Consider the following 21,101-nt stretch of genomic DNA (forward strand, 5'->3'; position numbering starts at 1 on the left):
TGGTAACCTGTCCCGTGTTGTATTGAGTGTGTTATTGAGTATTTATTGTTTCCTCTTCTTTGTGGTACTGCATCTCTTCACCTGCCTCCACAGTGAGGTGTGTTCTTTTTATTTTTTTCATGCTTTCTCCCATACTGGCTTAGGTGAGCAGGTTACTAACTTATTGTGAAGTGTAACCTAGCATTTTACAAACATGTCTGTCAATTTTTTAAATTTTACAAACATTTCATTTCTTAAAACGGCATATACATCTTATGTTCTAAGAGTGCTTATGCATTTGAGTAATACTCAAATATGCCACACTCTGTAGTACCTATCTCTTGCCAACAGTGACATTCGATCTCACCTGTTTCACCATCTTGCATAGATTGCATAGATACCGAGGATATAGGTTAAGTCCTCTGAGGAGATGTATGAGGTCATTGGTCAGATGAAAATATTTTAATTTCTGCCTTTCTTTAATATCTGGGAGCACTATTTAGGGCCTTCTTCCAATGTCTCAAGTGTTCTACCAAATGTATATTCTCTGCTTAATTTCCCTTTTACTGTAAGTGAACTAATCCAGTATCATTCTATATCCCCCCCCCCCCCCCCCCTGCCCTCCTTCACCCTCTTAGAATAGGGTTCCTTTAGCCAATAGTTGGCTGCTTATTTTGTAATTACCAAGTCTAGAAGACATAAACTGATTATTGTTAGTAAAAAATTATTTTAAGAGATTGTGCACTCCCCAGTACATTACAACAGTACATTTATCTTAACTCTCTTGATGATGACTCAACCATCACCCTATACACCTAAATACAGAATATGTAGCCTACTACTGATGACTCTCTACTATTATGGTATAATTTGGTCAGACCTGGGGCCAAGTGATTTTTCACTAACCAGTAGCTGTAAGTTTGTTGAGAACTGTTAATACTTGTGTTCCCACAGTCAATGTGAGCCCCAAAGTTATTGTGCTCACTGAAATAAACTTATGCATATCTCAGCCATACTGCTGGCTGCAATATACTTCAGTTCATCACTTAGTCATGTAAAGATAGATTTGTGTGATGTAGCTGACAGTTTTGTCTTAGAGCACCACAGTCCCAGGATGTCTATCACCATCCATGCTCTTACCTACATTTTATTGTTGTTATTTCTCTCAATAAGCAGTACAGAGCTGTCAACATAAGCTATCCCATTGAATACAACTCTTTCCTCATGTAGTTTATATCTAAAAAATGTGCTAAAACTGAAAGGCAAGGTGGCTGTAATTGGTTGTTGTTGTGTAAAAAGTGCCAAGGGGAGCTCTCATGCCAGTTTCTGTCATATCAAACCTTTCAACAAATTACTAGTATGCACTACATAACTAGCAAGAAATGTGACATCTATCAACAGATCATTCCTGACTCAACATTCTTTGCACACAGACATGTATGCCAATGAGGAAAACTATATTATGCGATGTACACTATACGTGCTTAAGAAATGCCATCAGAACAGTATGGCAGTGCTGGGATCACTATCCTGCAATTAAGTGTACAATTCTCCAGGCACTTGTAGAAATTATTAGGACACTAGTGCGAACAGGCAGCTTGAATGTCAGACAAAAAGGGAGAAAACTGCAACTGACAGACCATATGAAGACACTGTTCTGGCTATGACACTTATCAATGCACATGGTCACGTAAGATGTATCACCAAGAAAAGTGGTATCAGTCAGATAAGTGTCATTCACATTGTTCATCAACAATCATTTCATCTTTTTCATCTCTCATTTCATCAGACACTGAAAGAAAGTGATTTTGAGCATATAGAATTGTGTCAGTTTGTGTTACAATGTGTGAAAGATGATACACGATTTTTGAAACATGTGCTCTTTGCCAATAAAACAATACTTTCTGTAATGTAAATTTACATAACATTCACTACTGGCATCAGAAAATCCATGCTGATTTCATCAGGTACAACAGTAATAGACAAGGAGTGTAAACATATGGCATGACATTGTATGAAATTTAATTGTCTGGCCTTACTTCATCTGAGGCAAATTACATGGAAATATATATGCATCATTTTCCTATGAACATTCTACCCATTGTTCTACATGAGATACCACCAGAAGAGCTACAGTGTATATGATTTGAAAGGAAATTATGGAGTGTTGTAGTAAAATGGCCTGTCAGGTCAGCACAGTTGACTCCTCTCAGTCTCTTCTGTGGAGAGCACTGAACGATGTGTTTTACTATGAAGACCCAACTGCACCAAATGATATTTTGCGATGAACCACCTCATCATCCACCACCATATCGTGCACTGATATCTCGTCTGTTCATCTCTCTCTTGACATGTTAACTGCATTATGCCTTGATGTCAATGGGAAACAGTTTGATCATAAACTGCATTATAGCTTGATGTCAATGGGAAATAGTTTGATCATGCGCTTAAGCGAAGTATAAAACTATATTTTGTTACAGAAAGGATTTCTTTTGCAGGTGATGGTAGTCACCAGATAACCGTGAGGAAAAATTTTAGTTCATTGATTTCTTACTCCATTTAATTGCAGTTTCAGGTATTATCTGTAGTCACAGTTGTTCACCAACAGGTGTTTTACCTACAAGAAATATTCAGGTATATCTGGACAAAGACAGGTCAGATAATGTAAAAACTGTTATTTATTAAGAAAACTTAAAGAAAACTGCAATTTTGAAACAGTACTATGTGCCTACTACTCTTACATACATAGTAATCTAAGATATGGTATTATATTTTGGGGGAATATATGTTTCTCAAAAAGTTGTTTTGAGCCTTAAAAGAAAGCTATTCATATTCTGAAGGGTGTTGTCTACAGAGACCCATGTAGAGGACTCTTTAAGAAGTTGAAAATTTTGACCCTCCCTAGTTTGTTCATCGATGAATCAGTATGTTTCCTGAAGTCAAATCAAGAATTCTCTTCTCCAAACAGTGAAGTACATGACTATCAAACCAGAAACAGGCATGATTTCCATAGAAACATACATTCGAAAGCTGTGTACCAAAATAGTGTGATGTATCTGTCCAAAATAATGTTCAATGCCTTTCCAAAAGAAATAAAAAGCATACAAGACTTACATATTTTTAAAAAAGAATTAAAGATGCTACTATTAGGTCAAAGTTACTATAATGTTAATGAATTTCTTTGCTATCTAAACAGATAGTGGTCATCTTTTGATTTTTCTGCATAAACAGAGTGTATACATGGAGAAGGAAAAAAAATTCCCCGAACTTTTCCCGGATTTCTCAGTTAAAAATACACTTTCTCCTGGGTGAAAATACACTTTTTCCATGTTAAGTGACAGTATAATCTTCCTCGGCACTGAAAAACTCATCAATTCTTTGAATGTTTATGGTTTTATATACCAACGTAGAATTTCCCAGCACTTTAGCAAACAAAACTCAGGGGGGAAAAACACTTTTTGAAAGACCTTTGATGTGCAGCAACATGTATGCTCCATATTTCCATATTATGAAGGTACAAATTTGAATTCCACCAAACACTGCATGACACTTTCCAAAGCATTGAAATCAATTTTTTTTCCCTTTATTGTCATTTCCATTTCCCATCAGGGGCAGGCTGGCAGCAGCATAAGCGCTGCTCTTCAGCCGAGAGACATAAATAGGCAGGAAGACATTTAAAAACAATATAAAGGAGATAACATGGCGAAATATAAAGCAAAAAAGATGGAACAGAAGCAAACAAGACATACAAAGCGGTGACTGTAAATTGGAGATAAAAATCTAAAAAAGTATGTTACAAAAAAAACGACACACTACATGAAAAGGCACCAGGCAAAGTACGGTCAGAGCATAAAAGTCCGTAGAACGTGTAAAACAGCCACATGACGGACGGCGTAGCGAGGAACTGCACGGACAATAAATGGGTCGAGCACACAGTTAAAACCCACATCACTAGATGACACTGTAGAATGGTACCGAAACACAACACTAACGTAGCACACTGATACCGAATAAAAACCTGGGAGGATCTGCATGGGAGGGGGGGACAAGGGAAATGAGAAGAAGGGGAAGGTGGCGAGGAGGAGAGGAAAGAAAGGGGGATGAGGTGGGGGGAACGCTGAAGGTGGGCTGGAAAGGGAAGGGACGGGAGAGGAAAACAGCCGAGGAGGGGGTGCAGGGACTCAGGGAGGGAAGAAGGAAAATATGCCATGGGCTTTACTTCCGCCAGTACCTCGCCTCCTACCTTCCAAACTTTATAGAAGCTGTGAGGACAGGGTGTGAGTCGTGCTCGGGTAGCTCAGTTGGTAGAGGACTTGCCCGCGAAAGGCAAAGATCCCGAGTTCGAGTCTCGGTCCGGCACACAGTTTTAATCTGCCAGGAAGTTTCATATCGGCGCACACTCTGCTGCAGAGTTAAAATCTCATTCTGGAAACATTCCCCAGGCTGTGGCTAAGCCGTGTCTCCGCAATATCTTTTCTTTCAGGAGTGCTAGTTCTGCAAGGTTCGCAGGAGAGCTTCTGTAAAGTTTGGAAGGTAGGAGGCGAGGTACTGGCGGAAGTAAAGCTGTGAGGACGGAGCGTGAGTCGTGCTTGGGTAGCTCAGTCGGTAGAGCACTTGCCCGCGAAAGGCAAAGATCCCGAGTTCGAGTCTCGGTCCGGCACACAGTTTTAATCTGCCAGGAAGTTTCATAACACATGGGAGTTTACGGAGGAGGTGAAAGGAGGGTGATGGGGACTTGATAAAGACTGAGTCCCTGCGGGGAATAAGCTGGGAGATTGGAGTACCAGGTATCTCCATGGTGAGGGTAAGGGCATCAAGGAACTTAGGATCGGGATTTCATAGTACAAAGGAGCTGGGGCACGGGTGGCTGGAGGAAGGTGGCGTCCATGGTGACGACAGGAGGAGGGGGAGGAGGTCGTGACATTTTGTGGGAAGTGGTGGGAGCAGAGTCGGTAATGATGGGCTTTTGGTTTTTTTTGGAGACTCTCGGTTTGGAGGAGGGGAGAGGGACAGGGAGAAGAGGAAAGTGGCAGGTGGGAGGTGGCGTAGTGGAGATGCCGGGAGAAGCAGCCGGTTCAGTGTCGGCGATGGTGGCACGGCGTGACGTGATGCGTGCGGGGGATGCAGATGATGAAGTGACGGGGGGCTGAGAGGGGAAGCCGACCACCTGAGGGGTGGTAGCAGAGGCAGCGACAGAGGCGTATGTGAGGGCGGGGGCAGTAGTGGGAGCTGTTGAGGGTCTGGAGGAAGGGTGTAGAGGTGGGGGTACACAGGAGGGGAGGAGGTAGGGGAATGAGTAAGTGGGGGAAGGGGAGGTGAGGTGTAAGGAGGGAGGCCAGGGGCGGCACTCCAGGAAGTGACTGTGGGAGAGGAGGAGGGGGAGGTGTAGATTACAGTGGAGGTGGGAGTGCTCATGGTGGACGAACGGCGACGGACGGACAGCAGGCGGCGGCGAGCCCCGAACGGTGGTGAGCAGGCAGGCAGGCGGGTGGACAGACGGCAACAGCAGCAGCAGGCGGCGGTAGACAGACAGACAGCAACAGAACTAGCGCTTCGAAGACGTAGATCACACCCTGAGGGTAGCCCAGGCTCTGGAATCTTGTGCCTTCGAAGGAGGGAATGCAACCCTCTAGAGTCTAGATGCTGAAATCGAGATTGCGATGCACTTTTGTAAGCCAGTCATAGCTCACGTCACGTGATCCCGCCAGCTGATGAAACCATAGGACACGTGATGTAGTCAGACAATAGCAAGATCACTCTTAAGTAGCGCGAACACACAAATAAAAAAAGTTAATGGTTTAAATTAATATACATAGTATTCACATATAATATTGGTCTCGAAGATTAATAAGCTGGAAGAGAAGCTAAGCTTCCACATGTAATGTTTATCTTTCTTGCGCGTGTTACACTTTAAGATACATCACACAAATGTACCTCTAAAATTTTTGATAACGACGTAAATGTCTGATCTTCTGGGCTCGAAATTCTTCTAAAAGGTCGTCCTCAAAGAGTTGATTTTTAAATGAGAGTCAAACGCTTTGTTCGAAAATGGTTCAAATGGCTCTGAGCACTATGGGACTCAACTGCTGTGGTCATAAGTCCCCTAGAACTTAGAACTACTTAAACCTAACTAACATAAGGACATCACACATATCCATGCCCGAGGCAGGATTCGAACCTGCGACCGTAGCCATTCCAGACTGTAGCGCCTTTAACCACTCGGCCACTCCGGCCGGCAAACGCTTTGTGATTTAACAAATTCATCGTACATTCTCGGACATAGTTCATCTTGCGTAAAAGGAAATTTGGTTTGAATGTAACGTTTTTCAAACCACCATTCGCAATATTTTCCTGCGACGTGTTAGAAATAGGTTCGTTTCAGCAGTTGGAAGAGAGCGCCAGATAATAGGCGTCACCGCGCTTACGCAGTTACGATGACGCAGGAAGCCCATATGTTCCTACGTGTAAAACATTAAAAGATCTTAGATTATGTCATAAAAGAAACAAGACATCAGAGGATACTTCAAGAGCATCGGAATTTCGTGAAGCATACTAAAATGCATAATTCGGCTTAAAATGCACATTCATATGTCCAGATTCGTATGTAAATTTTCTTGGCGTACCAGTACCGTATTATCTCATGTTTGGCTCTTTATTATGGCATACTGCCATACGTGCAGTTGAAATGCTGCGAACAGTTGAAACTAGCCAATAGTGTGAAATTAAACACTTCGTTTCAAATAAAGCAGAAAAGATTAATGAAAGCCAAATCTCTTTAGCAAACCGACAAAAATAACTTCATTGTTCTGCAAGGCGATTAATGCTTGACTGTCAGGAAGGTGGAAATAAAATCTAAAACTAATAACATATTTTAGCCTTCCGTAATTATGCGAACGTATTTTAATTCATTTGAGAACTCCCGGCCTCAAAAATCCGTTTGTTATCATTTAACGTGAGAGCAATAAACGAAGAGGAAACAACAAAATCACTGAACGTAAACACAGGTCATGTGGAGACAACCCATCTCCCCACCACAACTCAGACTGCTCTGGGCATCAGCGCCAGATTTACATTTCTGAACTGGGGCAATATTAAGTAGTGGCGCCCAGCCATACTTCTGCAACCAGAAGCGAAAGAAGGTACTACTCATACGCGACTCAACTGCGCATGCGCAAGAGCCCGCCCGCAACTGCTCAAACGAATCGAATTAAAACAGTTGTCACGTCACGCTCATCGGAGGCAATTTGTTGTTATGAAGCATCGCATAGTATCATGTTTTGCTGCTGCAGTATTATTCTGCAATAGCGGGATTCAGTAATATCCTTTGTTAGAGTATTGGTTCTTACGAATCAAAATCACAAAAATTTAACTGGAAACTAAAACAATGAAAAATTCCCCGAATTCTAAACAATTCCCGGGATTTTCCCGGATCTCCCGGTTGTCCCGGGTCGTATACACCCTGTTAACCTTCGTTTTTTCAACTTGCATGTAAAAAGAACACACAATATGTAAAGTGTAATTAAGAAAATGGTAAAGTGAAATTAAGAAAATGTTATTTCCCTTAATGCATTTTTTGTATAAACCTTGAAAATTTTCTTTTTCATCTTGCATGTAAAAAGAAGACAAAATATGTAATGTGTAATTAAGAAAATGTTATTTCCGTTAATGGATTTTTTTTGTATAAACCTCGTAATTTTTTTTTCATCTTGCACGTAAAAAGAAGACAAAACATGTAAAGTGAAATTAATAAAATGTTATTTCCCTTAATTGTTTAAAATATAAATCATGCTCTCTCTCTCTTTCTCTCTCTCTCTTTCTATATGACAATTCCTAGATCATGTATATGATAACATGGATGATAATAAATTGAATTGAATCATTTCGCAAATCCAGAATTTAATACAGTAGTTCATTTTTCCATGGACAGGACTCTTTTTTTTATTATGGAGAATTTCAGCCGTGATAAGCAAGCAGCCACAGCACAGGTTAGTTAGTTTCATGTCCCATGGATCATTTTGTACAATAAATGCTAATGATGTGGAACAAGTCATTTTACATTACAGGTTTAATCGTAAAATGAAGTGACAAAAATGCAGCAGTTTCCACAAAAGCTGTTCAGTTAAACATAATGATGAACAGACATTTGAAATAGTTTTGCTAAACCATTTCTGGTGTGGTAGATATTACCACATACAGAACGGAAAAATATCGCTGCACCAAGAAGAAGTTGTGCGACATGAACCAAAGTTGGTAGGCATGTTTCTACATCTGAACGACGATGTCTATACATATTTTGCACCAGTCGCATACAAGTGACACTAGTAGCGCCACTATGAAGATGAAAATCAGGTTTGCTTTAAATACACGCTGTAACGGTCATTTTACCTCTGAGATTGGACATGGTGAGCTGATGTTAATCAGGAATGCTTTTAAGCGATAAAGATGCCATTATAAGCACCTCGCTGAGTTTGAGTGATGTCGTGTAATATGGCTATGAGAAGCTGGATGTTCCTTCTATGATACTGCAGAAAGACTTGGCAGGAATGTAGCCACTGTACATGATTGCTGGCAGTGATGGTCACGAAAATGCACGGTCTCAAGAAGACCGAGTTCTGAACAGCCACGTGGCAGTATCGAGAGGGAAGACCACCATGTTCGATGTGTTCTGAGACGCATCTGCAGCAGAAATTGCAGTAGCAGTTGCCACACAGTGACACTGTTACAAATTGGTTACTTCAAGGGCAGCTCTAAACCAGAGGCCCTATTGTACGCAATGACCCCAAATCACAGTCATTTGCGACTTCAGTCGTCTCAAGCGAGAGTTCACTGGAGGGCAGGGTGGAGTTCTGTTGTGTTTTCTGTTGAAAGCTGGGTCTACTTCGGCACCAGTAACGGCCATGTGTTGGTTAGGAGGAGGCCAGTGTAGGGCCTGAACCAACCTGTTTGCATGCTAGACACACCAGACCTACACCTGGAGTCATAGACTGGGGTGCGATTTCGCATGGCAGCAGAACTCTCGCGGTTATCCCATGCGCCCTGACTACAAATTCTTACTCAGTCTGGTGATTCAAACTGTTGTGCTGCCATTCGTGAACACCATCCAGTGGGTGTTTTACAACAGGATAACTCTTGCCCACATACCGCTATTGTAGCCCAACATGCTCTACAGAGTGTCAACATGTTGCCTTGGCCTGCTTGATCAACAGATCTGTCTCCAATCAAGCACATATGGGACATCATTGGACGACAATTAACCGTTATCCACAAACGGCATTAACTGTACCTGTACTGAACGACCAAATGCAACACACATGGAACTCCATCCCACAATCTGACATCCGGCACCTGCACGACACAATTCGTGCACGTTTGCATGCTTGAATTCAACATTCTGGCAGTTACAGCGCTTATAATGTTCCAGCACTTCACATTTGCAATGGCTTATCTCGCGTTTCCATTAACCTGTGATCTTGCAATGTTAATCACCTACATGTATTACCTAGACAGATGTATTCCCGAAATTTCATTACGGTACATTATTATGTTTTGGTGTTACGATTTTTTCCGCCATTGTATTTTCATTTACGAAAATCATAGCTGACTTTGTACCTACCTAATATAAAGTAGTGTAAAGAGGAAATACATTTCATCTTAGAAACATAAGCCTGTCTTCTAGCAAAGTATGACAGCCTGACTTAAGAGCCGCTGTTGTCAGGTTTTACATGAAAACATCTGATTCCAGTTGCCTTGTCTTTCAATTTAGCACGTTACTGACAAGGGAACCTCCCCATCGCACCACCCTCAGATTTAGTTATAAGTTGGCACAGTGGATAGGCCTTGAAAAACGGAACACAGATTAATCGAGAAAACAGGAAGAAGTTGTGTGGAACTATGACAAAAATAAACAAAATATACAAACTGAGTAGTCCATGCATAAGATATGCAACATCAAGGACACCATAGGTGAAGAACCGCCGTGGTCCCGTGGTTAGCGTGAGCGGCTGCGGAACAAAAGAGGTCCTTGGTTCAAGTCTTCTCTCGAGTGAAAATTTTAATTTTTTATTTTCAGACAATCATTATCTGTCCGTCCGTTATGTTTTCATCACTTTTTTGGGAGTGATTATAACATCCACAAGAAAACCTAAATCGGCCAAGGTAGAAGAATCTTTTTACCCATTCGCCAAGTGTACAAGTTAGGTGGGTCAACAACATATTCCTGTCATGTGACGCACATGCCGTCACCAGTGTCATATAGAATATATCAGACGTGTTTTCCTGTGGAGGAATCGGTTGACCTATGACCTTGCGATCAAATGTTTTCGGGTCCCATTGGAGAGGCACGTCCTTTCGTCTACTAATCGCACGGTTTTGCGGTGCGGTCGCAAAACACAGACACTTAACCTATTACAGTGAATAGAGACATCAATGAACGAACGGACAGATCATAACTTTGCGAAGATAAAAAAAATAATCTTACTCGAGAGAGGATTTGAACCATGGACCTCTCGTTCCACAGTCGCTCAAGCTAACTACGGGACCACGGCGCCCCTTAGGTCACACTGTCCTTGATGTTGCCTATCTTACACATGGACTACACAGTTTGTATAATTTGCTTATTTTTTTCATAGTTCCACACAAGTTCTTCCTGTTTTCTCGATTGATCTGTGTTCCGTTTTTCAAGGCCTATCCACTATGCCAACTTATAACTAAATCTGAGTGGGGTGCGATGGGGAGGTTTCCTTGTGAGAAACATTTTTGAAAAATCTCAATATCAACATGAACAGGCATACTCGTGATTTCAGCTATTTAAAAATGTTTGTCGTTCTGATAAGACAATACTGCTCCAGTACCTCAAGTGACACCAGAGTTAACCAAATTATAAGGGGCAGTCAAAAAGTTTGCTGTGTCACATATGCAACCTAGCATGACTCCGACATTGGCATATAAGCACCGACATGTAGGCAAGGGATGAGCGCTGCATTTGTGTCTTTTCGATGTGTGTGGGAAATGCGGACGGTATTACCGATCAGCGAACTGTTGTCCTCTCTAGAGGACTGGAAGTAAAATAAAACGAAAAATACATGCAGTATACCCAGTAAAAAATATCGATAGGCCTATTGTGTTTACGAAGAGAGACACCTACCGCAAACCATAGCAATTTTGTGATACTCTTTCTTAAAAAGAAATAAATTATGCAAGCACATACTTGTGGGAAACATAATTTTACTAAATAGGCGGTACAAAGTTGTACAGTACCTACTTGTAGCGCAACTTTGTGACAGTTGCATTTCTACTTCGCCAGCTCATGTATTTAGAGCCTGTTTGAAAGTTGCAATTGTGGAGGTCTTCTTTAGGATAAATAATTGCATACAAACCAACTTAAGACAGTTTGTTGAGAAAGAGTACCATAAACAAATTAATGATAACACTGCGATGCAACCCAAGAGAAGCAGCATTCTAAGTAAAACAGAGTAACAAACGTCAAAACATAAATTTTCAGCTGCAACTACCAAGTACTCTTTCATTAAATCACCATCCATGAAAGGGAGCAAGGACTTTGCTAAAAGTAGTGCAATTTTGTTGCTAATTTGTATGGCACATTAACTTGATATTTCTTCCTCTTCAGAAAGCTTCCATTTAAATTTTGAAAGCCCTTCAGTGTTTTACAATACACTAAACATTTTTCAGAGCCATCTTCTTGTGTAAAATGATAAAATTTCTCGAACTGTCAATTGAAGTGTGAAGACATTGTCAGTGTTACACTATGCTGACTCACCATTGTTGCTATTAGATGTCATTGCTTTCATAACTAACCCTCCCCTGCTTCACAGTTGGTGCTTCTCCATTGTTGGAAACAGGAACATACGAGGTGCATTCAAATTCTAAGGCCTTCGATTTTTTTTCTCCAGACTGGAAAGAGATAGAAACATATCGCATTGTTTTAAAATGAGGCCGCGTTCATTGTCAATATGTCCCAGAGATGGCAGCACCATACGGCAGATGGAATTTTACCGCCAGCGGCGAGAATGAGAACTGTTTTAAATACTTAAAATGGTGACGTTTTCCTTACTTGAACAGCGTGCAATCATTCGTTTTCTGAATTTGCGTGGTGTGAAACCAATTGAAATTCATCAACAGTTGAAGGAGACATGTGGTGATGGAGTTATGGATGTGTCGAAAGTGCGTTCGTGGCTGCGACTGTTTAATGAAGGCAGAACATCGTGTGACAACAAACCGAAACAACCTCGGGCTCGCACAAGCCGGTCTGACGACATGATCGAGAAAGTGGAGAGAATTGTTTTGGGGGATCGCCAAATGACTGTTGAACAGATCGCCTCCAGAGTTGGCATTTCTGTGGGTTCCGTGCACACAATCCTGCATGACGACCTGAAAATGCGAAAAGTGTCATCCAGGTTGGTGCCAAGAATGCTGTCGGACGACCACACGGCTGCCCGTGTGGCATGTTGCCAAGCAATGTTGACGCACAACGACAGCATGAATGGGACTTTCTTTTCGTCGGTTGTGACAATGGATGAGACGTGGATGCCATTTTTCAATCCAGAAACAAAGTGCCAGTCAGCTCAATGGAAGCACACAGATTCACCGCCACCAAAAAAATTTTGGGTAACCGCCAGTGCTGAAAAAATGATGGTGTCCATGTTCTGGGACAGCGAGGGCATAATCCTTGCCCATTGCGTTCCAAAGGGCACTACGGTAACAGGTGCATCCTACGAAAATGTTTTGAAGAACAAATTCCTTCCTGTACTGCAACAAAAACGTCCGGGAAGGGCTGCGCGTGTGCTGTTTCACCAAGACAACGCACCCGCACATCGAGCTAACGTTACGCAACAGTTTCTTCGTGATAACAATTTTGAAGTGATTCCTCATGCTCCCTACTCACCTGACCTGGCTCCTAGTGACTTTTGGCTTCTTCCAACAATGAAAGACACTCTCCGTGACCGCACATTCACCAGCCGTGCTGCTATTGCCTCAGCGATTTTCCAGTGGTCAAAACAGACACCTAAAGAAACCTTCGCCGCTGCCATGGAATCATGGCGTCAACGTTGTGAAAAATGTGTACGTTTGCAGGGCGATTACGTCGAGACGTAACGCCAGTTTCATCGATTTCGGGTGAGTAGTTAATTAGAAAAAACATCGGAGGCCTTAGAACTTGAATGCACCTCATATGTGTCAGTACTAGAGATTCTGGATGAGGAAGATTGTCAGACAGGTGTTGTGAGCTATAAGGGGGCAGAGGACATCACTAGGACTGGATTTCGTGAGAAGTCAGAGCACAGTTGGAGGACCTGTTGCTAGAATTCCAGGAATTATTATTATTATTTATTTTTTTTTCTGAGAGGGCCATTGCCTGCCAAGCCAGTAAGGTAATACAGGAGTCCAACAGGAAAAGAAGCACCAGCATACCGAAGACCATTCAGGATACCAAGATCATTACAACCAGTTTTAGAAGAGTTCACAGGTCAACAGTTAGCTGATGAAACAATAGAAGAAATTAATAGTGCATGGGGGGGGGGGGGGAATTGTAATCATACCTGAGAAGTCTATGGACAGTTTGGTGAACTATCAGTTTTGTTGCAATTTTCGGTAATTGAATAGCAACACTACAACACATGCATACCCTATTCCAAATGTCACGGAGACCATAGATAACGTAGGCAAAGGAACTATTTCTTGATGTTGGCCTTAAAGAGCGAACACTGTCAGTTAGTAGTGGCTCCTGATGATAGACTAAAAGTAGCTTTTTCAGCATATGAGGGACAGTACCAATACAGGAGGATGCCTTTTGGGTTGAAAAATGTGCCGGCAGCATTCCAATAGTTCCTGGACGGAGTACTGAGAGAATTTAGATAACGTAGATGTTTAGTTTTTTTCAGTAACTGTAAAATTTTCCCATGATTGAGAAATGTGGGCTCTGTTGTAGGTTTGTGAGTAGCAGGTTATGATGTGGGATTTGTTCAAAGTATTTTTATTGGGATGGGGGTGGGAGAATGCAGTGGAGAAGCCAGTGGGCATTCTAGTGAGATCCTCTCCTGAGAATGCAGAATCTGTAGTAGAAATAAGTTGATAGAGGAGCAGGAGCATAAGATCTGTGCCCTTCAGGTGCCATTACAATACACAAAGGAGGAACTACATAGGTTGAGGAGGCTGAAGGGTGCAGGGGAATGGGAAGGCAGCTAGGAGGAGGAGGTATTCAGACAGTTGTACTTTGCGTATATGCAATAGATTTGACCAACTGTTGGAGATGAGTGGACAGGAAGCTCTTTTAGCTGTAGGTGTAGGAAACATGCAGCTGTCCTCAGCAGTTAGGAGGCCTAAGTTAGTTGCAAAGGTCCGCAGCTTGTGGTCTTGCAGTCGCGTTCTCGCTTCCTGAGCATGGGGTCCCAGTTTCGATTCCCAGCAGGGTCAGGGATTTTCACCTGCTTCGAGATGACTGGGTGTTTGTGTTGTCCTCATCATTTCATCTTCATTGATGAAAGTGGCGAGATTGGGATGAGCAAAGGTTGGGAATTTGTATGGACGCTGATAACCATACAGTTGAGTGCCCCAAAAAACCAATCATCATCGTCATCATCACCATAATCATCATCATCAGTTGCAAAGTCTAACAGAAAGAAGAAGTTTCTACTGGTAGGTAGTTCACATGGTAGAGGTGTGGGTCACCAGTTGCAGGAAGTGTTGGGGAGTAAGTTCCAGATCACCAGCATTGTGAAGCCTAGTGCAGGGTTGGTTCAGGTGACTGACAGCACAGAAGAGTTATGTAGGAATTTTACTAAGGAGCATCAGGTAGTGATAATGGGTGGAACAGAGAATACTCTTGATAGGGACGAGGAATATGATGTAGGTGGTCACCTGGTAAAGATAGCTACTCAAACTGGTGGCACTAATGTGCATTTAATGCAACTGTTTCAGTGTCATGATCAGCCTCATTTTAATGGGGCTGTTAGGTGCGTTAACATGGAGCCAGAGAGGGCACTGATGGCAGAGGACATGGGGCACATCGCAGTGGTGCCAGTTGAGTCTATCAGTAGATCGTGTTTCATTAGGCATGGCCTACACCTCAAAAGGCATGGGAAGGGGAGGCTGGCAAAGCTTGGTCGAATCACTTGTGGAAAAATTCCTTAAGGGGCTCCGGAATGCCCTATACTTGCAATTTTAAAATAACGCTTATAAATTACATCTTTCCTCACAAAGTATTTGAGGTAGGAAGTTGAACTTTTTACAGATTATTTATTGGAATATGGGCTACAACTGAACACAGGGATTTTACAAAATTTTAGTTCAGTTATTAAAGATGATTTTTTTTTCAATTGTAATGAAAATTCACAACATTTTTTTGCAATTTTTTATTTATATATTCAAAAATATACAGTTTTTTTGGAAAAAGGCTGTGTTAAATTATGCAGAAGGTACTGTGTAACAGTTACTGAAAGTTTGAAACAAATACGTTTGGAAGATCCTTAGAAAACATGTAATTAGTATGAGAAAGTGAAAGTTTTGGGAATCGAGTGACAAAGATTGGATTAACTTTTTAGTGCATTCCAGGTCCATAGGATGGACTATCTTCATCCTCTGCAAACTCCTCCTTCAGCTTCCTCTTGTTCCTCCTCCTGTTTACTCTTGCTTGTATTTCTAGACTCTTTACAGCCCTGTCTGCAGCCCGAAGGCGTTCCTTGTCTAAAGCAAGCATCGCTCGTACCATGTTAGAACCTATCTTCATTCCCATATTTCTAAATACCTCGCACCTTACAATGTTGCCATCATTGAAAGTCGCAACAGCATCATACACACCAAAGTGAAGTGTTTCTATTCCAACAAATACAGTCTTGGGGATTCTCGACCATATAACTCTATTTACACTTTCATTGGGGTTTTGAGTTTTTCCGTGAATACACTTTTTCAACAGTTCAGGTGCTGCTAAGTCTCTGAAAATAGGTTTTATCACCTCCATTATTGCATGAGGCAGACTATGCTTATGAGTGTACACTTCACCAGTTAGCAATCCTTTGTTATATTTACACCAACTGTCTTCTTCTTTGGGACACAAGCTATGTTGGGGATTTTCATCGGTTGAAGAAGTATGAAAAAAAAGAGCCCAAACAGCCTTCTTCATTTCGTCGACACTTTGTGTATTTTGCCTAATAGCCATTCCATAATAGTTCTGTATTTTGTCAATTACACTGTCAGTTAACCTTCCCTTCCCATCCAACCCTTTACCATCACTGAGTTTTTGTTTTTTGTACGAAGCTTTCAGTCACCGAAGTCTTGTTCCCATTCGCTTCTGTACGTGTCCAATACACTCAAATTTCTGCACTACAACATCATCACCATAGGGCTTCAGTCCTTGAACATGTTTGAAACTTTTAGAATCACCGTCACCAAGGTAATTAACATATTGCACTTTATCACACGCCTCAGAATGCTGGAATATACTGGCAACACCAGCCACTTCCATTCCTTCATTACTGCCACTATAGTTAGCTTTGCAATTATTTTCATGTGTACCTTTATATTTTTGTGGACATCTACAATACTTTGATATTACTGCTACATCTAAAACTTTCCCTGTATACATACTGGTGGCAGATACTACACCATGAAGAGATGTGTGTCCCCGTTTATGCCAGGTACCATTGAACGCTGCAGTCAAATCTCTGTTACCATTATTTTCCATTACTGCCTCTTCCACAGCGTTCTTCATAGATTCTATACAGACATCTTCTACTTTAGACCCTATTAATTTATTATAGGTCGTAAACTTGGTCTAATAATAACACCATTTGACAGCAGTTTAACAGCGCCACAGTGGGTCACGCCCATGTAGAACACATTTCAAAAAAAATTTAAAAATAGTTGTAGTCTTCGGAATTGAATAAATTATATATCTATTAAAAGGTTTTCTGCAGATTCAGAAAACGCAAAAAAGTAAAAATTGAACTTTTCATGATTTTGAGCCTTTCCGGAGCCCCTTAAGTAGTTAGTGTTAGAGCTGCACCTTTTTTAGGCTGAAGTCAGCTGATAGGTATAATTGCTTAAAGGAAGTCCCTCCAACTAAGGAATCACCTTCAGAGGATGTCATGTTTCCAAGTAGAGAAGGAATCAGCATATTTCATCAAAATATAAGAGGTATTGGAGATAAAGTTAGTGAACTGCTTATAGATGTTAACTCTGAAATTATTGGTATATCAGAGCACTACTTAAATAATTTGACAATTCAGAGGCTTCCTTTACCAGGATACAGATTCACTGGCTATCTTTCAAGGACTTCCTTGCGGGGTGGCCATGAGTGTAAAAACAATAATCCATTTGAGTCCACAGATGTATCACAGCACTGCATTGAACATATATCTGAATGTTGTGCAGGGCAGTTAAATTTAATGAAACTAAATGCAGTAGCCACCAGAAAGATCGCGGGAGGCGCACATCGGCACGGCGCGTCACGGACAGTAGTTGCCGCAAGTAAAGTCCTGTCCACCAGAGGGCACGCGAGAATTCGGCTGCGACCTCTGCCGGTGGAACAACAACAACCCAGGCAGCACGGGCCGTGCCCAGCCAGTTGACATCGGGCATGCCTATCAGACGGTTCCCGGTCTACACTATGTAAAGGGCGACAGAAACGTGAATCATGTTACTACACAATTGGCGACGAGTAGGGTCGTTCTTTCGCGTGTTGCGTTGTTGTTCCGGTTTCGCAGCTTATCCACAGCATGGAGGACTTAGTGCGAGTTTTGGTTGAGCAGCAGACAGAGCTCATGGCCACTATGAAAGAAGTGCTTCCGGCGTTGCTCTCCACGCAGTCTGCTCCAGCGCCGTTCCCTCCTCCCTTTCCACCCGTATGACGAGACATCAGAGGATTGGGACGCATATGAACATCGCCTTCGGCAGCATTTCCAGGCGTTTGATGTTGCTGATGTGGAGGTATGTCGTGCTCTTTTCTTGTCTTGGATATCTCCCTCGCTGTATCAAGTTTTGCGGCAGTTGGCGCCGTTGCAGGAACCCTCGTCCTTGTCTTTTGACGCATTGTGTTCATTGCTGTCTTCATATTATCGCCGCCGCACGCATGTTGTGGCGGCTAGGGTTGAGTTCTATCAATGCAAGAAGCAGCCCCATCAGTCTTACCGGGCGTGGGCCGCTACCCTGCACGGTCTTAGTCCCAAGTGTCATTTTGTCACGGAGCAATCATGAGAGTCCTATGCCCACGTTATGGTGCGCGACGTCATTGTTCGTCCGGCCCTGGATGGGGAGGTCCGGCTACGGGCCCTGCAGTTGGAAGACCCTTCCCTTGAGGAAGTCCAGTCCATTGCTCAATCGTATATTGTCTCTCACGCCGCAGGTCAACAGTTGAAAGCGTGGTGCGACGTCGCGGCGGTTCAGGGCGGCGCGGCCGTGTCCACTGCGTCCGGGGTGGACGACGTACGAGCAGTACAATCCGGCCGTTACAGCCGCTCCCGCACGGCGCGTAGAGTTCCGGCTGCCGGCCTCTGTTACCGTCCTGTGCGTCATGCTATATACATCATGATCGGTCAGAGTGTCCCCAGCGTTGGGCCGTTTGTCGCAAATGTAATAAAAAAGGACACATTGTTAAAGTTTGCCACTCAGCCTCAAAAGAATCGAAGGAAGGAGGTACAGAGGACATGGACGTTGACATTCAGGAAGTTTCATTGGGCCAGGTTCCCGACGCATCGGCACACAAACTCTTTATCGAGATGTCGGTTCGGTCGCGCCGATTAGAACTGCAAGTAGATACGGGCACGGCAGTTTCCTTGTTGAATGCACAAATTTACTCCGACCTTGGGTCGCCCCCGTTGGCGCCAGTTTACCGGCGTCTACGCGGTTATGGTAAACAGTTCATTCCCCTACTGGGTCAATTCACTACCGACGTTACTTACAAATCAGTCACTCGGCCTCTGACTTTTATTGTTGTCAGTGATGTGAGCTCCGCTAACCTTTTTGGATTGGATGCCTTTCAAGCTTTCGGTTTTTCTATCACAGACACCATACAGTTGGTCTTCGAAGACGTTCCCTATCAATCATTGGAGTCTTTGATCTCTGACTTTAAGGATATCTTTGAGGAGAACCTGGAGCGTGTTTCAGACTTTCGGAGGCTCTGAGCAGCCGCTGGCGTTTGCGTCTAAAACTCTTAGTCCCGCACAGGCCCATTACTCCCAGGTGGAAAAAGAGGCTTTGGCCGTTGTCTACGCTGTTACCAAGTTTCACCCTTTCTTGTATGGCACAAAGTTTCAGTTAATCACTGACCATAAGCCATTAATATCGTTATTTGGCCCCGCCTCTCAGATTCTGGATAGGGCAGCCCACAGACTGCAGCGCTGGGTGTTGTTCCTCTCTAAGTACCATTATGACATTTTTTCGCCCTACCGGACAGCATACCAACGCCGACGCTCTTTCCCGTCTTCCGGTGGGCCCGGATCCTAAGTTCGATCGGGAGGAGATTATGTTTTTTCATTTGGATGTGGCATCCCGCCAAGCGGTTGATGGCTTCCTGATCACTACTTCTAGAGTCGCCAGGGAAACAGCAGCTGACTCGGTTCTCCGGCAAGTAGTTCGCCTCGTTCAGCAGGGGTGGTCGTCCTGACCCCCAGGCCGGGCCTCGAACCATCTTCATAATTATTTTGTTCTATGAGACCACCTCTGTCTTGGAAGGAGTTCTCCTTCTGGCTACCGATGATACAGCTCCTCACGTGGTTGTTCCTGCAAGTTTGCGAAGGGAGGTCCTCACGTTATTACATGAGGGGCACTGGGGTGTTTCCCGTACTAAAACCTTGGCTCGCAGACATGTGTACTGGTCCAGTATTGACAGAGAAATTGAGCACTCGGCAGCCGCCTGTTCCCAGTGTGAGAGTCAACAGGCGTCTCCCAGGTCAGTGTTCTCTTCATGGCCGCCTGCAACCCAGGCATGGAAATGTGTTCACGTAGATTTTGCGGTCCCCTTTCTCAATGGCTTTTGGCTCATTGTCATTGATGCTTATTCCCGATCCCCATATGTGGTTCGCTGCTCCTCAACCATTTCAGAAGTTGCAATCCAGGCACTAGTAAACATATTTCTGTGGAAGGTCTACCAGTCACCCTGGTATCGGACAGTGGACCTCAGTTTATTTCGCAGACCTTCCAGGATTATTGTAGGCGCTTCAGTATTCAGCACGTTTGCTCTCCCCCCTTTCATCCACAATCGAATGGGGAAGCTGAGCGCACGGTGCGCACATTTAAGACGCAGATGAAAAAGTATGTGCACGAATTGCCTGCAGAGAAGGCGTTGACGTTTTTCCTGATGGCATACCAGACCACACTGATGGGAGAACACAGCCCCGCAGAGCTCCTCCACGGGCGCCAACCTAGGACTCTCCTGCACCTCCTCTGGCCTGGTTCTCGCCAGTCTTCGCAAAACGGGGTACCCGGCTTTCCACCGGGTATGTTAGTCTGGGCACGTGTGTTTGGTTGCAATCCATGTTGGGTACCGGCGGTGGTCCTACGCCGCAATGGCCGCCGGCTCTATACCTTGCAGGCGGGGGACCGGGAGGTACATCGTCACCAAAATCAGCTACGTCCACGTTTGGACACCCACCCTCCAACCCCTCGGGCGCCGGCTTCCCCATTGCCGGCACCCGTGTTGTTTTCTCAGGGGACGCTACTGCCCCTCCCACCTGTGACTCCGCCCCGCTGTGATGGTTCTCAGCCTTGGCAGCCTGCAGTAGCTCCAGCACAGGCATCGCCATCGTTCGCGATGCCCCAGTGAGAGCCGGCCACCCTCGCAGGCCCGGTTTCTCAGGAGGCTGGTTCACCTGTGGTCATCCCTTCCCCATCGTCCCCGCCACTGGGTCTTGCCCCTCCCGAGGTGGACCAGGATCCGGAATTTGATGGCTTGTCGCCCGTTCTGTCCCGCCATACACAATATTTTTATTCATTCTTCATTACTAGATGAGCATTCTGTTAGTAACAGGGTGAATGGCCTTTCAGACCATGATGTACAAATTTTAACGCTGAAAGGCTTTTGCACTCAAACAAATGCCACATATATTTACAAACTATGTAGGAAATTTAATCCAATGGCAATAGAGAGTTTTTTAAAACTCGTCAAGGAACAAGAG

This window comes from Schistocerca cancellata, chromosome 4 (genome assembly GCF_023864275.1).
Source record: "Schistocerca cancellata isolate TAMUIC-IGC-003103 chromosome 4, iqSchCanc2.1, whole genome shotgun sequence".
Lineage (NCBI taxonomy): Eukaryota > Metazoa > Arthropoda > Insecta > Orthoptera > Acrididae > Schistocerca > Schistocerca cancellata.